The sequence below is a fragment of the Muntiacus reevesi genome, chromosome 3, assembly GCF_963930625.1.
Source record: "Muntiacus reevesi chromosome 3, mMunRee1.1, whole genome shotgun sequence".
Taxonomy (NCBI): domain Eukaryota; kingdom Metazoa; phylum Chordata; class Mammalia; order Artiodactyla; family Cervidae; genus Muntiacus; species Muntiacus reevesi.
The window spans coordinates 125,385,862-125,412,422 of NC_089251.1; the positions used below are offsets into that span (position 1 = coordinate 125,385,862).

Genomic DNA, 26,561 nt, shown 5'->3' on the forward strand with positions numbered 1-26,561 from the left:
GAGAAAAAGGAAAAGGAGAAACAATTTCTGATCCTGAGAATTAGGAAAAATGCACAAACACACACATACATTAGTGATTAGTTATTAGTTAGTGATTAATAACCACAACATGTGATTATTTCTGTCCAGAGTGTATACTAAAACCATGAGTAATATTAATGTGACATAGACAAACTATTAATCTTTTACTGTTGTTGCTATTCCATTGCTAAGTCGTGTCCGACTATTTGTGAACCCATGGACTGCAGCCTGCCAGGTTCCTCTGTCCATGGGATTCTCCCGGCAGGAATACTGGGAAGGGTTGCCATTTCCTTCTCCAGGGGATCTTCCTGGACCAGGAATTCAACCTGCATCTCCTGCAGTGGCAGGTGGATTCTTTACCACTGAGCCACAAGGGAAGCCTGATCCTTTACTGTAGACATCTTTAAAGCATTTAGCTCTTCTTCCTACTTCTAGAAAGGGTTATCAGTTGCCTTATTTTGCTACAAGGACAAATGAGAGATTTGAGCAGAGGTGAAGAAATGGTTGGAAAATGAGGTTTTGGCCAGGTTTTAATTTGGATTGTGTGCTGTAGTTTCCTTCTACCTTTGCTTCCCACCTAAACCATATCTTTAGTAAAGATCTATATTATAACTAGAGGCTTTTGGACTCCAGTAGTTTTTCTTAGGGATGCACTGATGTACTGAGATGACCTCAAAGCAAGAGCAAGTGCTTTCTTCCTACAATACTTTTTGAAATGTGGTTGGTTGAAAATTTCCAGTAAATGAGTAATTCTGTCCCCTGGGAATGGTGCAGTGAAGTTTAAAAAGAAATCAGGAGTAAAACTACTGACTGAGCAGTTAGAAAATTGAAAAGTCAGTGTCTTTATTTGGGCACGGCTGCTGCTCACTTAAAATCTTTACTTTGGATCCATTATCTGTAAAATGGTGAAAATAATCTTTGAAACTATCTTTGCCAGGATTTTTTGATGTGTATTCAATGGGAAAATATTTCTAATCACTTTGCAGAGTAGCAGGTGCCTCAAAAGTACAAAGGTTTACAACTGTTTACAATTAAGATTTTCTACTGTTAGTATTTCCTGGTTGAGATCTTTTTACTTCTCTGATTGTCTACTACAGAGATTTATTTTAAAGTCTGCCACTCATAAATTCTGTCAATTAAAGTAAAAGAAGAGAGGGAAAAGTTGGCCTAAAGCTCAACATTCAGAAAACTAAGATCATGGCATCCAGTCCCATCACTTCAAGGCAAATAGATGGGGAAACAGTGGAAACAGTGGCCGACTTTATTTTTCTGGGCTCCAAAATCACGCAGCCATGAAATTAAAAGATGCTTACTCCTTGGAAGGAAAGTTATGACCAACCTAGACAGCATATTAAAAAGCAGAGACATACTTTGTCAACAAAGGTTCATCTAGTCAAGGCTATGGTTTTTCCAGTGGTCACGTATGGATGTGAGAGTTGGACTATAAAGAAAGCTGAGCACCGAAGAATTGATGTTTTTGAACTGTGGTGTTGGAGAAGACTCTTGACAGCCCCTTGGACTGCCAGGAGATCCAACCAGTCCATCCTAAAGGAGATCAGTCCTGGGTGTTCATTGGAGGGACTGATGTTGAAGCTGAAACTCCAGTACTTTGAACACCTGATGCGAAGAGCTGACTCATTTGAAAAAAACCCTGATGTTCGGAAAGATTGAGGGCAGGAGGAAAAGGGAACAACAGAGGATGAGATGGTTGGATGGCATCACCAACTCAATGGACATGGGTTTGGGAGGATTCTGGGAGTTGGTGATAGACAGGGAGGCCTGGCGTGCTGCGGTTCATGGGGTTGCAGAGTCGGACATGACTGAGCGACTGAACTGAACTGAACTGAACTCATAAATTGGGCCAGAGATGTCCTGACTAAATATCTTCTGTTGGCAATCCCATTCCCCTCATCCAAGCTCCATCTCCACCCAAGCTCAACCTCCACACCCATAGAGGTTGACTCAAGTGGTCTGTATCAAAGACTCAGCCTCCTCTTCCATGTCTCTGCTTTTCTGGAAGCACTGGCAGAAGACCAGAGGGTGGAAGAAGAGTGAAGTGACAGTTTTCAGTTCCTGCTTTCTTCTGGTTGGTTTTTGTGGGGTGACTATGTCTCTTCTTCAAAGAACAGTCCTGTCTGCGGGCATCTCCATACAATTACTCTTTCCAGGTTCAGCTGCTCCTTCCTCCATTTGCCGCTTCAGACCGCTATAGCATGTTTGCTGCACCTCACTCTTAGTGGCCCTGAGGCAAAATTCACTGTATCTTGTTTCCTTAAAGCCCTCCCATCCCTTTTTAAATATTCCCTTTATTAAATCTCCTCAAAGTACTCCATTTAAATGTATCACCTGTGTTCCTACCCAAACCCTGAGTGGTCTCACTGCCAAACGTATTTCTATCTCCACCTGCTTTTGCACCCTTAATCTTTCATCATCAATTCCTCCAACCAGAGTTTATATTGTTTTCCAGCCAGTGTTCCGGTTTTAGTTTCCAAAAAGGCAATTTTATAGTCATTTCGTAATCGGGAAGTTTATGCTTTTCTTCCTTATTATTCAGAAGTCTGCAAGGGAAAAGCTGTAAAGGTTGAACCCCAAGTATGAAACATGACACATATGCAAATAATTGAAAGTGTCCTCCCCAAAACACATACCCATATCCCCCCCATTACTTCTCCACACCCATTCTCATTAGTATAATACACACATAGACACAACCACCCTTGATTCAAAGTAGGTGACAGGCCCATAACAGTAGTGTCAGGAAGTTGGAACGTTGGTTTTTAAGGAGTAGATAAGTCTACTGCCTAATCAGCTCTTCCAAGTTGCTCAGGAAACAAAAACCCTGCCCACCTTGTGTTCAAGTACACAGTCTGGAGTATGCAGGGAGGAGAGTGCAAGACAGGGAGAAAGCAGTGGATGCCACTTGTTCGTGGCTATCCATGGAATGCCTCCTAGAAATTTTCAGGAATAACTAGACAGAACAGTCTTGCTTTTAGGGATCTGGATTGTCTGCAAAAGTAGAAGAGGCTTGAATGAGTGGGTGAAGTTGCTCAGTCGTGTCTGACTCTTTGCAACTCCATGGACTGTAGTCTACCAGGCTCCTTCATCATGGGATTTTCTAGGCAAGAGTACTGGAATGGATTTCCATCTCCTTCTCCAAGAAGAAGAGGGTTAACACTATAAAAATATCGCCTTTCCAAAGAACCAAGAAAACACAGGTTATATAAATTTGAGATGGCAGAAGAAAAAACAAGAGTAAAAGAGAAAAGAGCATGAACCCTCAGCACCAATGAACCTTCAGAAAGGAGTTGGGAGAACTGTTCTGTGATAGTTTGTATGATATGTTGAAGAGAGGGCACATGTTTTCTCCAGAGCTCACTAATGAATCATTTTTAGGCTTAGGAGACCCTGGTCAGACTCTGGCTGATTTAATGGTGAGTCTCTTGTTATTTAATGTTTTCATTACATTTTCAAAGAGTACAACAGTTCGTCTTTTTTAAAAGGTCAAGGGTACACAGAATGTCTCCAACACAATTACAAAGAAGACAAAATGGGACTATTTTTAAAGCCATAGAAAAAAAAAATAAGTTAACAAAGATCTTGAATTGTTCTGTTAAAACTCCAGGATATCATTTTCTCAGTTAACAGAAGAATAGAAGACTGATCACCATCAATCTTTATTCTACCTGGTAAATGGGGATTAAAAAACCCATTTAAAAAATGATGTTCCAACTATCAAACAGGAAAAAGCCCCAACAAATAAACAGACATAAAATGTCAGGGTGATTGAGAATGGGAGTAAGACTCTGTTTTCATACTCAGAATTTAAAGCCAGTTATTAAATGACAACCTACTCAGTATTCTTACCTGGAGAACCCCAAAGACAGAGGAACCTGGTGGGCTACAGTCCATGGGGTCTCAAAGAGTTGGATATAACTTAGCAAGTGAAGAACAACAAAGTCATCATGATGTTCTCAAAATCCGTGAGTTTCTTTGGCTCATGTGTGTTTCACATTTTCTCCCTCTATCTATATGGATATCCTGTATTGTACATTGTACTCTAACCAGAGTTGACTCTGTAGTCATTGCTTACTGTTGACTTCAGCCAAATATCCTTACCTCTAAGCCCATCTCAAAACATCCCCAAATAGAGTCTCTGTGCCATAAATTCCATTTGCAAGCACTGACACCTTGGGCTAAGGACTCTATTTTCAGAAGTTCTCAATTCTGTTGCCCTGTTGAAGCTCAGCAGCATTTTACTCTTTAAAAAATCACTGACATAAGTTAATGAAGGAACTGGAGCTTGGTGACTTTCTTTCTCTCCAAGCCCTCATCTCCACTGTCTTAAACCCACGAAACTCCTATGGCTCACAACTTGAAAATCACTTCACTGAGCCACTGAAGTATTGACTTCTCACATTGTCCAAAGACATGAAGCTGTAACACAACAGGTAAATGCATTGGCAATTAGGGACCAAAAAACAGGGAGTAATATCCAGAAGAAAACTGCTATTTTTGCTTTCCTAACATATGCCAGGTATCATGCTACTCACCTTATATATAATCTCATTTATTCTTACCCTCATCAGACAGGGATTTTTATTTCCATTTTCCTAGTAAAGAAAGCAAACTCTGGAGATTTTGGTAAACAGCCCAAAAGGCCTCAACTGGTAACTAAGTAACTAGAAATTGAGCCCAGGTCTATACACCAAAGCCTCTGTTCTTTCTTTAGAGCCCTCCGGTTTTGCAAAGACTTTGCTATTACTTCTGGAAATTAAGAAAAGAAATTCAGATATTAATTTTATGTCAGAGAATATTCTTATATGATTCATTAAGTAGCTAACTAAAAATGGAAATTTTTTAATTTGAATTTGTATAAGACTTTATAAATATTCAATTCAGATTGGTCCATAATTAGCTCTTTCAAAAAATAATACTTTAGGATTCAATGTGTCAGCTTTAGTTCAGGAAACAGGGTACCAGTCAAGAGTCTGACTTGTATTCTGGATCTCAGTCTGTAACATGCAGGTTGTATGATAATGAATCAGTAACTAAACCTAAATCTTAGCTTTGTGTATGAAAAATGAGGAGTTAGGCAATACTAGAAGAATTTCTTGAAGGTCTGTGACTCTGATTTTTGACTGTAAGTGAAGTGGGAGCCACAATACTGCTTCAGAAATCCAATAAATGACTTTCAATAAATTCAGTGCTTGTTTAAGATAACATCAGAAAAGTCAAGGCAATGGTACATGGACAAAAATATTTATTTTGTTAGTCTTTTAAATGTATCCAGTAGAATATAAATCCCATGTTAATTTGATTTATAGCATCATCTGTTTTTAAATACATAAAAAAGCTTTTCATTAAAAGGCAGAAATATTGTATGGCTCCTTTATATCTTTGACCCCTAATCCCATCCTACTTCCCATAAAGAATTTTATCCCAAATAAATATATTTTGCCCCAGAAACATTTTATTGATTATTATATAAACTTCCCCTTTGATAACGATATGGATGTAGGTGAAATTTAATTTTTCCAATGGTTCTTTCTAAGGTTCTATGTGTCAATTTTTTTCTTCCAGATTGAATTGTCATTATAACTACTAGAAATAGACAGTTGATCAAAACAACATAATCCATCATAAAATTTGATATTTTTAAGCATGAATTTTTACTCTAAATGTATTTACACTAATGATTTATATACATGAGACAATTTCCTAGTTAGCTCATGTATTTGTGAATGAGAACTGCTTAATTACATAATAAAATTGTGGTTCAACATCAGTATTATTTCTATTTTTCATTTTTAGGAATTCAAGCCTAGAGAAATGTTGTTTTCAAAAATATGTAGCTGAGAATGGAGGTCTTATTCGAATAATTTCACCCGTTTCTTTAACATCCATCATAGTTCCATGCTAAAAATCACACAGTGATATCTCATCAAAAATTGCTTTTGTTTTGAATGAATTGGTAACTCAGACTGCCCAACCCTTGTTTGTTGAAACAGTTAAAAACTGGAAACAATTTTAAATGCAGAATTATTTGTTATTCATTTTTGGAGTCATTTCTCAGTTTGTCACAGAAGCTTTACTAAGCATTGCAAAATGACTATTAAATATAGTCATAACCAGGAGAGATATCCAAATATTAGCTTATAGTGAGATATACAATCAGCCAATCCAACTGAGCTAGATGCTGATCTCAGTGGGAGAGCAGGGTCTCACAGACACCTACCTGTGCAAGGTATGGATCTTACAGTTTCTGGGTCATGACTTCCTATAGTCCCAGGTCCCAGGGCAGGGCTGGGATAGATCCACTTTAGGATTCAGGGACATAAATATTTAACAACCAATGTGAAAATAGGTCAATATTTTAACAAAAGAATGATTCTTGTTCTGCCTTCCTTCAAGAACAAACTATCGCAATGCACTTTGAAGAGGTGGAGAAAATTGAAATGGTCCATTTCACCTTTGCCAGTGCAATATTTTTTTTGCAAGATATAACAACTGATTCTAATGTTACAAAATGTTATTTAATGTAGTTTCAGATCCACATTGCAACTTAACTTTTTAAAACTAATTTTTATTGGAATATAGTTGATTTACAATGTTGTGTTAGTTTCTGCTATATGGCAAAGTGAATCAGCTATATATATAAAACCTCTCTTTTTAGATTCTTTTCCCAGACAGGTCATTACAGAGCACTTAGTAGAATCCCTGTGCTATACCACTACAGGTAGTCAGTTAGTGTGTGCATGCATGCTCAGTCATATCTGACTCTTTGCAACCCCATGGATTGTAGCCCACCAGGCTCCTCTGTCCAGGGGATTTCCCAGGCAAGAATATTGTAGTGAACTGGCAGTCCCTTCTCCAGGGGATCTTCCCTACTCAGACTGAACCTGCATCTTCTGTGTCTCCTGCATTGCAAGTGGATTCTTTACTGATGAGCCATCAGGGAAGCCCATAGTGGGTACTAGGTTCTTATTATCTATTCTATATAGTGTGTATATTTTTTGCTAAACACTTGTCTTGCTCTTTTGTACAGATATTTTCACCATAACTTTGGAGCTACTGATTTAACTCATTCAATTTATAGACGATATCCATCATCTAACCTAATCGAATAAGCCAATCCTAATTATCAGCAAAATCAGACTCTTTTTAATTTGCAGGAAGTGTCCAACCTTCTCTTTTCAATTTAAATGACTGCATAGAGATGTGTTCCCATGATGTCCATCTCATTTCTTAACACTAATTTTAATATTAATGGATAAAACATGGCACCCGTTGAAATGAAGCACAGTGCCCTTCAGTGCTTTTCAACAATTGTCTTTGTCTTTGCTTCATTCAAAAGGGAGCCTTTCCCCAGAGGGACACATTATGTAGCAACAGCCAGGGGATGGGAGAAGAGAGGTTATTAGAGGACAATACCCACATTCGTGCCTTCTCTTTCTTAAGTGTATGTAAATTCTGGATATGTCAACATGAATCAAGTTATCCCATATCTAACTCCATGCTTTGTACTTAGAAGAATCAAGTGTAAGCCAAGGAAAAACATAAAGCTGGACATCAATAGTTCAGATTATCCAATTTCAGCAGGGCGGGGGGGAGGGGGGGCGGTGTGAAGGTTTGTACATCTAAAAGTACAATGTAACTGTTGAAAACACGCTGGATGGATGGGAGGTAAGGCTTTCTTTTGCAAAGTGGCAAGAAGGAGACTATGAAAAGAGTAGGTGAGAAAGGAGAGACCAGATGTTTTGATCATCACAAACTTGTTGTCCTGTTTTAGGATACCAGTTAGGGATCTGGAAGGGCTTCCTCAGTGGGCCAGTGGTGGAATCTGCATGCAATGCAGGAGACACAGGTTTGATCCCTGGTTCAGTAAGATCCCCTGGAGAAGGAAATGGCTACCCACTGACAGTATTCTTGCCTGGGAAATCCCATGGACAGAGAAGACTGGTGGGCTAATAGTCCATGGGATCACAAAGAGTCAGACACCAGTGAGCACTTTTGAAGCAGTTAGGGATCTGGAAATCCCTTATTCATGCTTTGATAACTCTTATGAAGTTTCAGGGTACTTTTTGAGGTATGGGGATCCCTGTTTGAAGGCTACTAGACTTGTTGGTTTTTAGAGTATTCCTTTTTGGGGTCATGTTTTAGATAAGATCTTAATCATTTTCTCTGATGTGATCATAACTAAAAAATTAGAGCAAAAATTCCATCAAGGGCTATGTTAGCCAACATAGACTATCATGCACATGTAGACGTATACTACTGATATATCACCAGTTGGAATACTTCTGTGAATTGCTTTCAGCGCAGAGATAAGTTTTCTCTGGGCCTTTCCCACACTCCCTCTAACTTCCCTCAGGAACGTATTTGTCAGGTGCTGGTGAAGGCAACCATAGCCTCTGGAATGAGCAGAACAAGGCTCTATGCCAACTGTAGTAATAAGATGGGCCTCCTGATACTCTGGATCAGACATAGAAATGTGTAGAGGATGCTATGAGGCTGTAAGTCTGTGAGCCTAGTCTAGCAGGAGATATCAAAGAAGGAGACTGTCCTAAGTCCTGAAGGATGAATAAAAGACTTGCCCAGGTGACAGAGATGGAGATGGCAAAAGATAGGATTGTGTGTGTGTGTATGTGTGTGTGAATAAGTAATAGTATGCAGCACTATGTAAATAACCACAGCATATGCCAGAGTAGGCCAGGGTAGGTCTATTTTATTCCTGGCCTCACAAATTCAGTAAACCTTGATTGGGTCACTAAGGTACTGGGTCAAAAATTTGACTTCATCAAAATCATTTTATTTCATGAAATCTAAGAAGCAATTGATTTCAGACATGTTAAAACATGAAGAAGGAAAAAGGAACCATGTATGATTTGGCAGTTCAGTTGGAGATTTGATTTACTACAATCCATCTTATGAGATAGAGATAAATCAGATGGGAGATGTAGAGACTTTTCTAGGAAAGGCAATTCATGTCCATGTCCCAGGAGGATCCTCCTGGCTGTCTTTCTTGATAAGGAGATACCTGGGAAATTCTATCAGGCATCAGAAGATTGCTAAGTGATTGAAAGCTAGAGCAAAGGGGTTCAGTTTATCTTGACCATATTGGCATCTTCAACAACAGATAATACAGTATTTGATGGATTTGCTTTATTTCACTCCTGGAGACCTCATTCTAACAGCTGGAATGTCTGCATCTGAGTGATCCATCACTTTAGTTCAGTCGCTCGGTAGTGTCCAACTCTCTGTGACCCCATGGACTGCAGCATGCCAGGCTACCCTGTCCATCACCAACCCCCGAAGCTGCTCAAACTCATGTCCATTGAGTCAGTGATGCCATCCAACCATCTCATCCTCCATTGTCCCCTTCTCCTCCTTCCTTCAATCTTTCCTCAAATCAGGGTCTTTTCCACTGAGTCAGTTCTTCGCATCAGGTGGCCAAAGTATTGGAGTTTCAGCTTCAGCATCAGTCCTTCCAATGAATATTCAGGACTGATCTCCTTTAGGATGGACTGATTTGATCTCCTTGCATTCCAAGGGACCCTCAAGAGTCTTCTTCAACACGAAAGTTCAAAAGCATCAATTCTTTGGCACTCAGCTCAGAGTGATCCATGGTTTTAGATACATATTAAACATGTATATGTCCTTGGAGCTTCCCAGGTGGCTCAGTGATAAAGAATCTCTCTGTCAATTCAGGAGTTGCAGAATATACCCTGGTTCAATACCTGGGTTGAGAGGATCCCCTGGAGAAGGAAATGGCAACCCACTCCATCATTCTTGCCTGGGAGTTCCCATAGACAGAGGTGCCTGGTAGGCTACAGTCCATGGGGTTGCAAAGAGGCAGACACGATTGAGTGACAGCCCAAAGAGCAAACATATGTCCTTGGAAAATATGTATGCATTTTTGGACAGGCATATCTTTAATTTTCATAAACTGCACCAATACATTTTTTTTCAAAGCTTGCTAGATGGCAATGTGAAATGGTAATAGTCACTATGGAAACAGCTTGGCAGTTAGAATTACGGTATGACCCAGATATACTACTCCTGGGTTTATACCCCCAAGAATTGAAAGTAAGGATTTAGACAAAAGCTTGAGCACAAGTATATATAACAGCACTATTCACAATAGTTAAAAGTGACAGGAATCCAAATGTCCATCAACTAATCAATGAATAAACAAAATGTGGTGTACGCATATGATGGAATATTATTCACTCATTGAAAGGGATAAAGTGCTGTACAGGCTACAAAATGGATGAAATTTGAGTATGTCGTGCTAAGTGAAAGAAGCATGAAAGGTCACATATTGTATGATTCCATGTACTTGAAATACCCAGACAAGTCCAAAGGCACATGATGCAGGTTGGAGGTCACCAGGGCCTGGAGGAGAGAGAAATGGGAAGAGGCTTGCTTAATGGCAGGGATTTCCTTTGGAGTGATGAAATATTTTGAAACTCAATAGTGGTGATGGTTGCTCAACATTATGAATGCATTAAATATCACTGACTTTTATACTTTAAAATGGTTAAAATGGTAGATTTTATATTATGTGGATTTTACCACAATTTTTAAAAATCACACATGAAAAAAATCTTGCTAGATATCTCAGTCCTTCTTTCTCCCACTCAGGAACAAATTATCAAACTCTTTATGGTACTTTTAAAATGGCATTTGGTATAGGTGATCTTATTTGCAAAACAGAAATAGAAACAGAAATGTAGAGAAGAAATGTATGGACACCAAGGAGGGAAATGGAGGTGGGATGAATTGGGAGATTGGGATTGACACATATATTCTGTTGATACTATGTTTAAAGTAGGTAACTAATGAGAACCTACTGTATAACACACGGAACTCCAATCAGTGCTCTGTGCTGACCTAAATGGGAAGGAAATCCAAAAAAGAGGGAATATATGTTAACAGTTCAATTCAGTCACTCATCCACATCTGACTCTTTGTGACCCCATGGACTGTAGCACGCCAGGCTTCCCTGTCCATCACCAACTCCCAGAGCTTGCTCAAACTCATGTCCATCGAGTCAGTGGTGCCATCCAACCATATCCTCTGTCCTCACCTTCTCCTCCTGCCTTCAATCTTCCCCAGCATCAGCGTCTTTTCCAATGAGTCAGTTTTTTGCATCAGGTGGCCTAAGTATTGGAGTTTCAGCTTCAGCATCAGTCCCTCCAAGGAATATTCAGGACTGATTTTCTTTAGGATTGAATGGTTGGATTTCCTTGCAGTCCAAGGGACTCTCAAGAGTCTACTCCAACACCACAGTTCAAAGGCATCAATTCTTCGGCATTCAGCTTTTTTTATAGTCCAAATATCACATCCATGCATGACTACTGGAAAAACCATAGCTTTGACTAGAAGGACCTTTGTCGGTAAGGTAATGTCTCTGCTTTTTAATATGCTGTCTAGGAATATACATATACATGTAGCTGATTCACTTTTCTGTACAGCATAAAATAACACAACATTGCAAAGCAACTACACAATTACTAATAAAAAGTAATTGAAAAATGACATTTGTACTTAAGAGCATCATTAATTCTTATTTAGCAAGGGGCAAAACAAAAAGACCTAAATGACTCACATTTAAACTCTATAGAAAACAACAGAATAGCATAAAATGGATGGATCTATAAATGCCTATTACCAGGAGTAGTTAGAATCAAACTTTCTCCCTCTCAAGGGGCTGATGATGTTAGAAAAACTTTTGTTAAAAGCAGGGTATGTGCCCCCTTTTAATCTTTCTCCTCCATAAAACTCCAATTACATTGGTTTCTGATATGATTCTTTTTTGGGTTTCATTTCATTTTTATTTACATGATTCTTCAAGCTCTTCAATGTATGTTTTTAATTTGCTTGACTTTCAGGCAGAAAAGAATGTATCAAGGGAAATGAAAAATAAGATCAACACTTCTTTCTTGCCAGGTAGTGTCTTGGCTGTGTCCTGCAAGGCTTGACAGTATTTGGGGATGCTATGTGGAGCAGGTGGTAAGTGTGTATATATTATATGTCAATGTTAGTCCAGGCTTCCAGCAAGAGGCAGAGGGTAAGGGTGCTATTTATGTACTGGCAATTTTAAAAGGATGAAAGTCTACAGAAAACTGAAAACAATATTCTTCAACAAGCAGGTTAGAACCAGAAGCAATTCAGATTGTCGGAGGTAAAGTAACATTTTGTCCCAAATTATCAGTCAAAAATGATTTTTTGGAAAAAAGTTCATGAAATAAAACACAAACCTGACCAGTTTTCAAATACAAGCAACACAAAACGAAACTTTCTTGGCCTTATCACAAACTCTGGCTCCTTTCATTTCACTTCAGTTCAGCTCAGTTGCTCAGTCGGGTCCGACTCTTTGTGACCCCATGAATCGCAGCACACCAGGCCTCCTTGTCCATCACCAACTCCCAGAGCTTGCTCAAACTCATTTCCATTGAGTTGGTGATGCCAACTAATCATCTCATCCTCTGTCATCCCCTTTTTGTCCCTCCCTCAATCTTTCCCAGCATCAAGGTCTTTTCAAATGAGTTAGCTCTCCGCATCAGGTGGCCAAAGTATTGGAGTTTCAGCTTCAACAATCAGTCCTTCCAATGAACACCCAGGACTGATCTCCTTTAGGATGGACTGGTTGGATCTCCTTGCAGTGCAAGGGACTCTCAAGAGTCTTCTGCAACACCACAGTTCAAAAGCATCAATTCTTCGGCACTTAGCTTTCTTTATAGTCCAACTCTCACATCCATACATGACTACTGGAAAAACCATAGCCTTGACTAGATGGACCTTTGTTGAAAAAGTAATATCTCTGCTTTTTAATATGCTGTCTAGGTTGGTCATAACTGGCTCCTTACTTAATTTCTAATAATACAGAAAATTGGAACAATTTTGAGTAAAGAAAGCACATTTTTTTTTTCTCTTAAAAGAATCAAATATGTTCTATGGGTTTCTATGAGAATGGTAGTTCGGATGTCATCTCCTTCTATTTTACCAGAATTTTTTGAATAAGTTAATTAAATGTACTATTCCTGGTCATAATATGACCAGCTCACAGAGTTACTGTGAGCATAAAGTTAAATAGCATAAATAATTGCTGGCAAGTACTGAATGCTAACTATGTGTCAGGGACAGTCCTAAGTACTTCACATGGGTAATTCTTCATATTAACTCCACTAGGTTAATTCAGCATGTTTGAGGGTAAATTGCTCACCCAAAGCCACACAGTCAGCAAGGGTTTGGATCAGAATTGGAAGCAGACAGTCTGGCTTCAGAGCCCGTGCTCTTTGACAGCTCTGTGTGTGGCACGAGGCTCTGTGCTCAGGAGGCTGCTCTTGTTCAGTTGCTCAGTCATGTCCAACTCTTTGCAACCCCAAGGGCTGCAGCACACCAGGCTTCCCTGTCCTTCACCTTCTCCTGGAGTTTGCTCAAACTCATGTCCGCTGAGCTGATGATGCCATCCAACCATCTCATCCTCTGCAACCAGGAGGTACTTGGGGCCGCTGCCTCCCTTCCTCCCTACTGATAGAGCTCTGACAAGCAGCTCTGCAGATGCCAGCTTTCAGAGGCATGACAACAGCATCTTGAAGAAGAAATGCCATCTCAGCTCTGAGTTTCATAGATCCGAAGCCTGTTCTGAAGGAAAGAGATTTCCCTAAGCCATTATCCATGTAGACCAGGGCTGGTTAGGCAGGAGAGGAGAGCTGGCCAGAATAGCAGTAGCAGGAAGAAGCTGTTGTTTCCTGAGGCTTCCTGTGCACATAAGGATATGTCACAGACAGAGGAGACCAGCAGGCCACCTTGAGTTCTGGGAGGCTGGGAAGTAACTGGAGGTGAAAAGGCAGTGCCTTATCCAGCCATGATGAAGTTGAGGTTAAAAAAAAAAAAGTTTACTCTCAGTGAATGTCTCTTTAGTTAAAATTATGTTATTTTTTTTAATCAGGATATAGTTGCCTCGCAACATTGTGTTACTTTCTGTTGTACAATGAAGTGAACCAACCACATGTATACATATATCCCCTCCCTCTCGGACCTCCCTCCCACTCCACCCTTCATTCTACCCCTCTAGGTCATCACAGAGCACTGAGCTGAGCTTCCTGTGCTACACAGGTTCCCACTAGCTATCTATTCTACACATGGTAATGTATATATGGGGGCTTCCCTGGTAGCTCAGCTGGTAAAGAATCTGCCTACAATGCAGGAGACCCTGGTTTGATTCCTGGGTCGGGAAAATCCCCTGGAGAAGGGATAGACTACCCACTCCACTGTATAAATGGGGGCTTCCCACATGGCTCTATTGGTAAAGAATCCGCCTGCCAATTTAGGAGACATGACAGATGCAGGTTTGATCCCTGGGTTGCGAAGATCCCCTGGAGGAGGGCAATCCACTCCCGTATTCTCGCCTGGAGAATTCCAAGGACAGAGGAGCCTGGTGGGCTATGGTCCTCAGTGTTACAAAGAATCGAACACGACTGAGGTGACAGCACTCACGCACATACACACTGTATATATGTCAATCCCAATCTCTTAATTCATCCCACCTACCCCTACCCTGTAAACTTCCCCCCAACTCTTGTCCACACATCTGTTCTCTACATCTGTGTATATTCCTGCCCTGCGAAAGAAAACAAAAAACAAAACTACGATCTGTAGTAAAATGGCCTTTATTTAGCGAAAGTATTTTTTTCTTAAAAAAATAAAATTGCACTATTTTTGATTGTTAGAAATTTTATATTTTCAGTTGTCTTGATCACTGAGGTTTTTCATGCAATGTAAGTACCTCACCTAGTCCCAGCTCTGACCCTGCTCTGGTTGCCCAGTGACCTGGGTTTCCTGCCGATCCTTCAACATAGCTGTTTGGTCTTGAGTAAATTCTTTGACATGTGTTCTGATCTATGGAATGGACATAAAGCTCCTTCCACAACAGAGGGCTTCAGTGATAATCAAAGGAGCTGACATGACACCTAGTCATAATCAAAAGTACTCTGAGCTCGATAAATGTGGGTGAGAGGGAAGTACTGCAGAAATTCATTACTCTCTTCATATTTACAGCAAAAATTCATGGTGCCCCAACTGGATCACTGGTGACAGAGAAGAACAAGGAAATACCCCACTGAAAAGAGATCAGGCCCTCAGGTGAGGAGCATCTAGAAGGAAAACTTGTTGCCTCTTCCATCTGCCCTGGCAAAAGTGGAGGCCCTGGGCAGGGGCTCCTGCTTCAGGAGTTAACATCTTCCTTGTCTCACGTATAGTTTGAGTATATTACCCAGGCACATTTCTAAGGCCTCTGATCCCAAACCTTTAAAGGAGTCAGACTGTACCAAGTGAAAATGTTGGCAAAAATATAAGTCCTGACCCACTATCCTTGCATTGCTGCACTTATGGCTGAAAGCATAAGCCACCACATGTTTCTTCTCACCCATTTCAATCCAGCCTCTCAGGACTAGGGTGTGTGTGTGTGTGTGTGTGTGTCTGTGTGTGTGTGTGTGTGTCTGTGTGTGTCTGTGTGTGCTCATGTCCAAAGAGTCATGTCCAACTCTTTGTGTCCCCATAGATTGTAGTATGTCAGGCTCCTCTCTCTATGGAGCTTCCCAGGCAAAAATACTGGAGTGGATTGCCATTTCGTCCTCCAAGGGATCTTCCTGACCCAGGGGTCAAATCTGCATCTCCTGCATTGGCAGTAGAAACCTAAATCACCCTTTATATTATTTATTGGTGTATTTATCCTAAATACACCAGATTTAGTTTTTGAATAAATGTCCTCCAAGTTTGAGCAATTTAGTCTCTTTCTCTGTAATTATGGTGTTGAAATGGAAGCCAAAGGAAGGGTTGATGTGTTTCAGATGGATGGGGAAAGCTGTGCACAATGGTCAAGGGTCTCAGAACAAACCAGAGGCTTGCCATGTGGCTGAAGGAAGAGTCTATCAGGCAGATCTTCACTTGGATGCTTGTTTGTGCTGCTATGTTCACAACCAGTGGAACTACCTGATTGTGTTAAAAATTATTGAGCATGTGTCCTCAGACCTTCACATGGTGTATAAGCACCTATTCACTTGCTTAATTAGCCCCTTACCCACTTTAATGTGTCAAATCATTTAACCATTGAAGACTAAACCAAATGGGAAGGAAACTCTTCAGTTACACTTCCAACTGAACCTAAGCAGTATTCCTTTGTCAAGCCCTGCATCGGTAAATCCTCCAGCTGATATTTCTGTATTTCAGCTGCATCCTGCAAACCTAACATCAAAGCTGTGCTCCTGTTAGAAATGATGCATTTTGTTTTTAACGCATTGATCTTTTCCTGTGGACAATCAATAAACATATTGTTAGAAAAATGAATCACATCTCTCTCCATCTCCAGGAAGTGCTTCAGGATTAGCTTTCACTGATATCATACAGCTAATGACAACAGATAAGGGGGAAAGGGAGTGAACTTATTCATGACAGGATAAAGATATCAGATAAACAAGCAAGCAGCTCTTCTCAAGACCAACTAGATGGATTTTCCAGGGTCCTCCTGGCTGCAGAGATTTTCCTGAAATATGCATATATGAGAATAAACAGAGAGTGAGCTGGCAGATTCCAAGCATCTGATTGCAAGCTCCTGATGTAAAGTGTTTTGCTTTAGCACAGGAGAAAGAGATCAGGCTGTAGAACATTTTCTAAGATTCCTAAGGTGTTTATATTGGACCTGCTGTTGTAGCTTAGCTACAGTCAATTACAGTTTTATCCAAACCTCTTCAACTCCAGACGTCTCACCATCATTATGAACCCTCCATCAAGTGACCAAAGAATAAATATATACCTCTGCTTAGTCTTCTTCATTTCCCAAAAATATACTGAGTGCCTACGCGAGTTAGTAATCTACTGCTTTGTAACAGATAATCCATTTGCAGCCAATTAAGCTGACCAGTGCTTTTCTCCCCATGGGGTCCCAGTATCTGATTGCCGCAAACAGCAGCCTGTTGCCTGCGTAAGCTGCCCTAAGAGAACGTGGAGACAGCCTTTGCCAGTGGACATTCATGCCCAGCATGCTGTCCCCAATCTACCCTCCAGACAGCTGTGCATGTTGCCTTTGGAAAGTCCCAGGGCACAATGGCCAGGGTCCTCCTTGGCCAGATCATAATGTCTGTCCACACCAATCTGTAGAACAAGAAGTGTGTGATTGAGACCCACCAGGCAGGGCCAAGTTCAAGTTTCCTGGCCACCAGGAAACCCACATCTGCAAGAAGTGGGGATTTACTAAGTTTAATGCTGATGAATTTGAAAACATGGTGGCAGGAAAGTGGCTCATTCTGGATGACTGTGGGGTCAAATGCATCCCTAATCATACCTCCTGGACAAATGAAAGCCTTGACACCAAGGCTTGAGAGCCCCTCCTTACTCATGTTCACCAATAAATCCTACGTTCCTGTCAAAAAAGAGAATCCATACCTGATGGCTTAAAGCAATACACAATAATTATCTCACATCTTCGTTGGGTCAGATATCTGGACACAGTTTACCTGGGTCCTCTGTTTCTGGATCTCTCACAGGCTGTACAGAAGTGGTCTTGGGGCTATAATCATCTCAAGGCTTGACTGGGGAAGGACAAATTTCCAAGCTCACGTGGTTGTTGGCATTCCCAAGTTCCTTGCAGGCTGTTGTTCAGAAGCCAACCTTGGTTCCTAGTTCCATGGGCTTCTCCATTACGGCAGCCTGTTCAATGAAGATGTAAGCCAAGGAAACGAGAGAGAGAGTCTGCTAGCAAGACACAGGGGTCAAAATCTTTGGTAACTCAATCATAAATGTGACATCCCAATTTTTTGTCCATATGCTATTGTCAGAAGAGAGGCATTAACTAGTTTCTTTCCACATTCAGGGGTAGGGGATTACACAAAGGGGTAAATACTAAGATGGGTATCACTGGAAGCCAGGTCATAAGTCACCAACCACACTTCTCTATGGCAGGCCATGTGCTTTGTGATGAAGATATAGTGATAAACCAGACAAATAAGGCTCCCTCCTTCCTGAAGCACTGTCTGGGTTTGAGATACTGAATTATGTAACTCCAAGTTGTTGTTCATTTGCTAAGTCATGTCTGACCCTTTATGATCACATGGACTGCAGCATGCCAGGCCTCCCTTTCTTCACTATCTCTTAGAGTTTGCTCAGACTCATGTCCATTGAGTCAGTGATGCCATTCAACCATCTCATCCTCTGTTGCCCCCTTCCCCCCCTGCCCTCAACCTTTCCCAGCATCAGGGTCTTTTCCAGTGAGTTGTCTCCTTGCATCAAGTGGCCAAAGTATTGGAGCTTTAGCTTCAGCATCCATCCTTACAGTGAATATTCAGGTTTGATTTCCTTTAGGATTGACTGGTTTGATCTCCTTGCTGTCCAAGGGACTCTTGAGAGTCAACTCCAGCACCACAGTTCAAACTCCAAGAGATATCTACAATATGGAGAGAAGGACAAAGCAGGAGAGTGCAGAGCTTCAACCATATTTTCTTAGAGGCCTTTAGAGGTCAAGTGGATGAATGAGAAGTGGGTCTCTGAAAATTCCTTTAGAACTCACTAGAGTAATACAGATGGAGTATATGTTCGCTAATAGGAAATAATGAAAAAGCACAAAAATTTTCTCAATAAAACTGTTGCTGCTAGTCTGTTTTCAAGTGGAAAATGTCTTTCATGCCTTTCATGTTGTACTTACAAATGTGTTCTAATGCAACTATTTCTGGAACAGATCATAGATTGCCACATGGTTAAACTAAACTACAAACATTTGAATATTAGATTCTTCCTGAAAGCAAATTTGGTAGGAGAGATCCCTGCCATGGTGGGGAATAGCAAGAACAAGGGGAACTGGAAATAATTTTTCTCGTTACTTCAGAGAGTAGCCCCTGCTTGAAAAATAGGGAGAACAATAGTTCTTTATGTGACTGGCAGAATAAGGACCCCACAAAGATGTGCATACCCTAATATCCAGATTTTGTGACTATGTTACTTAACATGGCAAAAGGGACTTTTCAGATGTGATTAAGATTATGAGGTTTGAGAATGAAGTTGTGCCATTGGCGGGATGTGGATGGACATAGAGACTCTCATACAAAGTGAGGTAAGTCAAAATGAGAAAAACATTTATCGTATGTTAACACATGTATATATGTATATATGTGTATATATATATAATCTAGAAAAACGGTACTGATGACCTTATTTGCAAAGCAGCAATAGAGACACAGACATAGATATCAAACATACGGATACCAAAGGGGAGAGGGTGGTGGTGGGATGAATTGAGAGATTGAGATTCACATACTTACACTATTGATATTATGTATAAAATAGATAACTAGTGAGAACCTACTGTGTAGCACAGGGAATTATATTCAGTGCTCTATCGTTACCTAAATGGAAAGGAAATCCAAAAAAAGAGGGGATATATGTATATGTACAGCTTGTTTCCCTGGTAGTTCAGTTCGTTAAAAATCTGCCTGGCATGCAGGAGACCCTGGTTCGACTCCTGGGTCTGTAAGATCCTCTGGAGAAGGGACAGGCTACTCACTCCAGTATCCTTGGGCTTCCCCACTGGCTCAGATGGTAAAGAATCCACTTGCAATGCAGGAGACCTGGGTTCTATCCTTGGGTTGGGAGGATTCCCTGGAGGAGGGCATGGCAACCTACTCCGGTATTCTTGCCTGGAGAATCCCATGGACAGTGGAGCCTGGCAGACTATAGTTCATGGGGTCACAGTGTCGGTCATGACTGAGCAACTACGCACAGCACAGCATCCACTTTTCTGTACAGTGTAAACTAACACAACTTTGTGAAGCAAGTATAGTCCAAGAAAAATTAATTTAAGAAAGAAAAAGATTATGAACCTTGAAATGGGATGGTTATCCTGGGTTAGCTGTGTGGATACCGTGTAGTCACGCAAGTCCTCAAAGGGGAAGAGAAAGACACAGAGGAGCAGAATGAGGGAGGCAAAGAAAGAAGGAGGCAGGAGAGATTCAAAGCCTGAAGATAAGAGGATGAGGGCAAGAATCAAGGAATCTGGGTGGCCTCTGGCAGCTGGGAACACTCCTAAGCCAAAAGCCAGCAGGGACATGGAAAACTCAGTCCTGCAACTGAAGACAATTCTGCCAAAACCCGAATGAGTGAGGAAATGGATTCTCCCCCAGAGCCCTCAGAAAGAATGCAGCCCTGCAGACCCTGTGATTTTAGCCCCGTGAGATCCGACTCAGACTTTGACCTACAGAACCGTAGGGTAATAAATCTGTGCTGTGTTAAGCTAAGTTTGTGGTAATTCGTCATGACGGCAAAAGAAAATTAATACCCTTACTCATTGGATTGTTATAAGAACTCAAATTATGAATATATGTTGAGAGTTCTGGAAATGTATCTGGCACACAGCAGGCAGCACTGTGCACGTGTTTTCCATTATTATGACCCTGCAACCTGGGCGTTCTTAGCTGATGGATGGAAAAACATGGCCCAGCTGGGGGAAAAAAAGCTTAAGGAATGTCTCCACATACTGTTTATTTCCAAATAAATCTCCTTTAATGATCACATATGTCATGTAATAAGCCCCAGGTTCCTGATGCCAGAGCCTGAAATGAAGGTGACCAGTGGATGATATTTTTAATACGATAGAGCAAACTGAATAAAAGGCCATTGACCTCTTAAGATCTAACATTCTTTTTTGTCATTCTAATAAAGTAGTTTTCTCTGGATTTAGAGTAATACATTTAGCATGGAAGTAAGACTTGAACAATATGTCAAACCTAAAAACAAATCTATTTCATGATATGTGTTCATCTGATCATATTATCAGAGTATCTTTTTTTCTCCCTCTTTTTGTGTTTATTCACCACCTTATTCACTGCCATATGCCCAGTGCTTGCATTGCCAACACCAGCTAAAGAGTTGCTCACTGATGGAGGTGGAATTACTGGAAGAAATATTAGGGTTATTATTTTTTTTTACCCTACTTCTCTTTCCTTTTTAAAATTTGTTTATTTCAATTGGAAGATAATTTCTTCACAATATTGTGTTGGTTTCTGCCACACATTAACACAAACCAGCCACTGGTATATATATGTCCCCTCCGTGGTGGTTCAGTGGTAAAGAAGCTCATTGCCAGTGCGGGAGACACAGGTTTGATCCCTATTGCTGGGAAGGTCCCCTGGAGAAGGAAATGGTAATCCACTCCAGTATTCTTGTCTGGGAAATCCAAAGAACAGAGGAGTCCAGCGATCTACAGTCCATGGGGTCACAGAAGAGTCAGACATGACTTAGCAACTAAAGAACAACGTATCTTTCTAATCAGTTCAGTTCAGTCGCTCAGTCGTGTCTGACTCTTTGCAACCCCATGAATTGCAGCACGCCAGGCCTCCCTGTCCATCACCAACTCCCAGAGTCTACGCAAACCCATGTCCATCGAGTCAGTGATGCCATCCAGCCATCTCATCCTCTGTCATCCCCTTCTCCTCCTACCCCCAATCCTTCTCAGCATTAGGGTGTTTTCCAATGAGTCAACTCTTCACATCAGGTGGCCAAAGTATTGGAGCTTCAGCTTCAGCATCAGTCCTTCCAATGAACACCCAGGACTGATCTCCTTTAGGATGGACTGGTTGGATCTTCTTGCAGTCCAAGGGACTCTCAAGAGTCTTCTCCAACACCACAGTTCAAAAGCATCAATTCTTCAGTGCTCAGCCCGCTTCACTGTCCAACTCTCACATCCATACATGACCACTGGAAAAACCGTAGCCTTGACTAGATGGACCTTTGTTGGCAAATTAATGTCTCTGCTTTTTAATATGCTATCCAGGTTGGTCATAACTTTCCTTCCAAGGAGTAAGCGTCTTTTAATTTCATGGCTGCAATCACCATCTGCAGTGATTTTGGAGCCCCCAAAATTAAGTCTGACATTGTTTCCACTGTTTCCCCATCTTTATCCCATGAAGTGATCAGACCCATACTTAATTAACAAACACTTAAAATTAAGAAACTTGAGGTGGTAAAGGAAACCAAGATCTTCAGAAGTAGTCCTATCATAAGGGAGTTTATTAACTAGTGGAGATATTAAAATGCATGCCAAAGTATAACACCTAATCTAGGATAATGCATGATAAGATGATGGTCTCAAAGTGTGGGGTACTCTGTGGCATGCAGGGTGATCCCAGGTCATACAAAAACAGAGCAGTAAATTACAATGAATCCAGAAAGCCACTCTGCTTTCCATCTGTTTGACTAGTTTCAGAAGAAAGTTTCATTTTCATTCTAGGGTGCCTTCAACATTCTTCTCACACTTGGTTTGTCTCCCCGTGCACCACCCAGGGAAGAAGCCTCAGGCTCGAGAGACCCAGGCTGGCCCCGCCTAACTAAAATTTAATTACATTGTTTGGCTCCTGCTGTATTTATTTCCATGGATACCTTCTGTTTATGGCAAGTGAAACGCTTTTCTATTTTTGGTAGTGGTTTAATGTTTTCTTTTTAAAATTACTTCATTTAAAGTTTAAAAAAGTGAATCCAATTTCAATTTGTTGGAAGTGACTACTGCCCCAGATGGTTCATTGATATGGCAACAATTATCGAAGTGTTATAATAACTAAAGTTTTGAATAATAAAATGGAGTGTGTGGTAAAGGCATGGATATAATATTTGAGAGGAAGGAGTCACTATAGGCCACTTGATTGATCGGGTTCTGAGAGGCCATGAGACAGGAAATGGAATTTTTGTGCTGGGTAGTAAGAGAGGAGTTGTTGTTGTTGTTGTTTAGGTGCTAAGTCATGACTGAGTCTTTGCAACCCCATGGACTATAGCCCATCAGGCTCCTCTGTCCATGGAATTTCCCAGGCAAGAATACTGGAGTAGGTTGTCATTTCCTCCTCCAGAGGATATTCCCGAACCAGGGTTTGAACCCACGTCTCTTGCATCAACAGGAGGATTCTTTACCACTGAGCCACCAGAGGAGTCCAAGAGAGGAGTAGGATTTGCTAAGGTTGAAGATATGGTGTAGAGGTGCAGGAGTAGGAAGCTTGAACCAAGGCAGAATGACCTCAGAAGGCAGTGATCAGGACATTTCCACTAAAGTAAAGGTGTGTGTGTGTGGTGGGGGGTGTGTGGAGGGGGTGATGTCATGACAGATAAACCTTAAGAAGGTTGTAGAAAACCTTTCATTACAAGCTCTCCTCCATTGCATCATCTGAAAATTGTTTCCTCCATCTCTCCAGGAGCTGAGTGAGAACTAGTTCCCAGGTGCCCCATCATAATGAAATATAAGGAGGCCTTTCCTACACTTTGGGCTCCTGCGTCACTGCACCGCTGTGGTTGTTGGTGTCTTTTCATGCACCTCAAACCTTCTGCTGCACAACCCATCAATAAAGGCTATGGGGCCCTCCAGTGTGTTAACACCAAAATTCACTTGATTTATGTACCATCTGGACCATTTGCAATGAGGAGATAACAGGTATCTCCCTTATTTTCAAGAGTTTGCCACTCAAGGAGATGCCATCCACTGAGTTTAACACAAATACTCATGGTTTGTTTAATTGTGTAAGCTTAAAAATGTCCACTTTTATCCCTAGGAATTCCCCAATAGCCATTCTAGAATTACTCACGTATACACCTCGCTGGCACTTAATGGTAATGGAAGGGTTGAATTTCATGGGGTGACGTGGATGCAGCTGACAGTTTTAGGATTTTACGTTTCACATATTTTAAATTCCTTTGTTTAAAGTGTATATGTATTTAAAGTATAAAGGATGAGAGTGTTTGACCTCAGGATTGTTATGTTTCACTTATAATATTCATGACAGTACTGTACGTCCTCTCTCCATCTGCAAAGACACTTTCAATCTTTCTGATCACCATTCACGGCTACTCCATTTCTTAATGCTAAGGTCATAAGAATCCCAAGGGAAAAAAACAGAAGCTCAGTTGGTTTAGTATCCTGGAAAACAGGAGCTTGCTGACTGGGTTATTACAAGGGCAAAAGGAAATCTTTGAAACCAGAGGTGTGGTTTGCCAGACATTGTCACCTATCATGGGGACAGAAGTCTTCGGATTCAGACACTATATTTCCACTCTTTGTATCCTTTGAAAAGTATCACAATATACAGTGATGTCTTACCATGTATAATAAACTCTTTAGAGTCATCATGAGACCAAAGATACGTAGAAAACTTGATAGAAAAGAGGCTTAAGAGAGAATCAGTATATGAAAAAAACTGAGTTTAATAGGCTTACTTTGAATACCCGGTGAAGAAGAGATGGGTGATGTACAAAGTATTTAATAACAGCATAGTATAGGCACTGCAAGGATGTCAGCCCTATCAGAATGGGCACAGGTGCTCAACTGCTGGTAGGGCTACAGTGGTACATTCTGACTGAGCAGCGGTACTAAGAAGAGGGGCCATCATTTAGGCAGGCACTCCAAGGACAAGCTCAAGAACTTATGTAATATTCACTCATTCAAAAAGAGAATGTTTACTGTTAGCACTGTGTGCCATGTATTGTACCAAGTGTGTGTGGTGGTGGGGATTTTTAGAAGGACTGCCCTTTATATCTAGACCTTGTGCATTGTCATGACAAATGATGTGTAGAGTGTTTTTGTTTAACCCTATATTCCATAGTATACTTAGCAATAAAAAAGAAACAGTAATGTGATATCACTGTAGGAAACTGACAACAGTGCATGATTTCACTGCACCCTACTTCAGTTCCTATTAGTGTCTGTAGGAACTGAATTGAAGAAAGTAGGGAAAACCACTAGACCATTCAGGTATGACCTAAATCAAATCCCTTATGATTATACAGTGGAAGTGAGAAATAGATTTAAGGGACTAGATATGATAGACAGAGTGCCTGATGAACTGTGGACGGAGGTTCATAACATTGTACAGGAGACAGGGATCAAGACCATCCTCGTGGAAAAGAAATGCAAAAAAGCAAAATGGCTGTCTGAGGAGGCCTTACAAATAGCTGTGAAAAGAAGGCAAGAGAAAAGCAAAGGAGAAAAGGAAAGATATTCCCATTTGAATGCAGAGTTCCAAAGGATAGCAAGGAGAGATAAGAAGGCCTCCCTCAGCGATCAGTGCAAAGAAATAGAAGAAAATAACAGAATGAGAAAGATTAGAGATCTCTTCAAAAAAAAATTAGCAATACCAAGGGATTATTTCATGGAAGATGGGTTCAATAAAGGACAGAAATGGTAGGGACATAACAGAAGCAGACGATATTAAGAAAAGGTGGCAAGAATACACAGAAGAACTGTACAAAAAGGATCATCACAACCTAGACAATCACAATGGTGTGATCACTCACCTAGAGCCAGACATCCTGGAATGTGAAGTCAAGTGGGCCTCAGGAAACATCACTATGAACAAAGCTAGTGGAGGTGATGGAATTCCAGTTGAGCTCTTTCAAATCCTGAAATATGATGCTGTGAAAGTGTTGCCTTTAATATGCCAGCAAATTTGGAAAACTCAGCAGTAGCCACAGGACTGGAAAAGGTCAGTTTTCATTCTAATCCCAAAGAAAGGCAATGCCAAAGAATGCTCAAACTACTGCACAATTGCACTTATCTCACACGCTAGTAAAGTAATGCCCAAAATTCTCCAAGCCAGGCTTCAGCAATACATGAACCATGAATTTCCAGATGTTCAAGCTGGTTTTAGAAAAGGCAGAGGAACCAGAGATCAAATTGCCAACATCCACTGGATCATTGAAAAGCAAGAGAGTTCCAGAAAAACATCTATTTCTACTTTATTGACTATGCCAAAGCCTTTGTGTGGATCACAATAAACTGTGGAAAATTCTGAAAGAGATGGGAGTACCAGACCATCTGATCTGTTTCTTGAGAAACCTGTATGCAGGTAAGGAAGCAACAGTTAAAACTGGACATGGAACAACAGATTGGTTCCAAATAGGAAAAGGAGAACATCAAGGCTGTATATTGTCACCCTGCTTATTTAACTTATATGCAGAGTACATCATGAGAAATGCTGGGCTGGATGAAGCACAAGCTGGAATCAAGATTGCCGGGAGAAGTATCAATAACCTCAAATATGCAGATGACACCATGACACCACCTTTATGGCAGAAAGTGAAGAGGAACTAAAGAGCCTGTTGATGAAAGTGAAAGAGGAGAGTGGAAAAGTTGGCATAAAGCTCAACATTCAGAAAACTAAGATCATGGTATTTGGTCCCATCACTTCATGGGAAATGGATGGGGAAACAGTGGAAACAGTGGCAGACTTTATTTTTGGGGGCTCCAAAATCACTGCAGATGGTGACTGCAGCCATGAAATTAAAAGACGCTTACTCCTTGGAAGGAAAGTTATGACCAACCTAGATAGCATATTAAAAAGCAGAGACATTAATTTGCCAACAAAGGTCCGTCTAGTTAAGGCTATGGTTTTTCCAGTGGTCATGTATGGATGTGAGAGTTGGACTGTGAAGAAAGCTGAGCACCGAAAAATTGATGCTTTTGAACTGTGGTGTTGGAGAAGAGTCTTGAAAGTCCCTTGGACTGCAAGGAGATC

The 26,561-nt window shown here is 40.8% G+C and overlaps 1 pseudogene; it reads left to right on the forward strand.

Moving 5' to 3' along the window:
• Nucleotides 1-16,925: 16,925 nt before the first annotated feature.
• LOC136165794 (small nucleolar RNA SNORA70) lies at nucleotides 16,926-17,040 on the forward strand (annotated as a pseudogene).
• The last annotated feature ends 9,521 nt before the right edge of the window (nucleotides 17,041-26,561 follow it).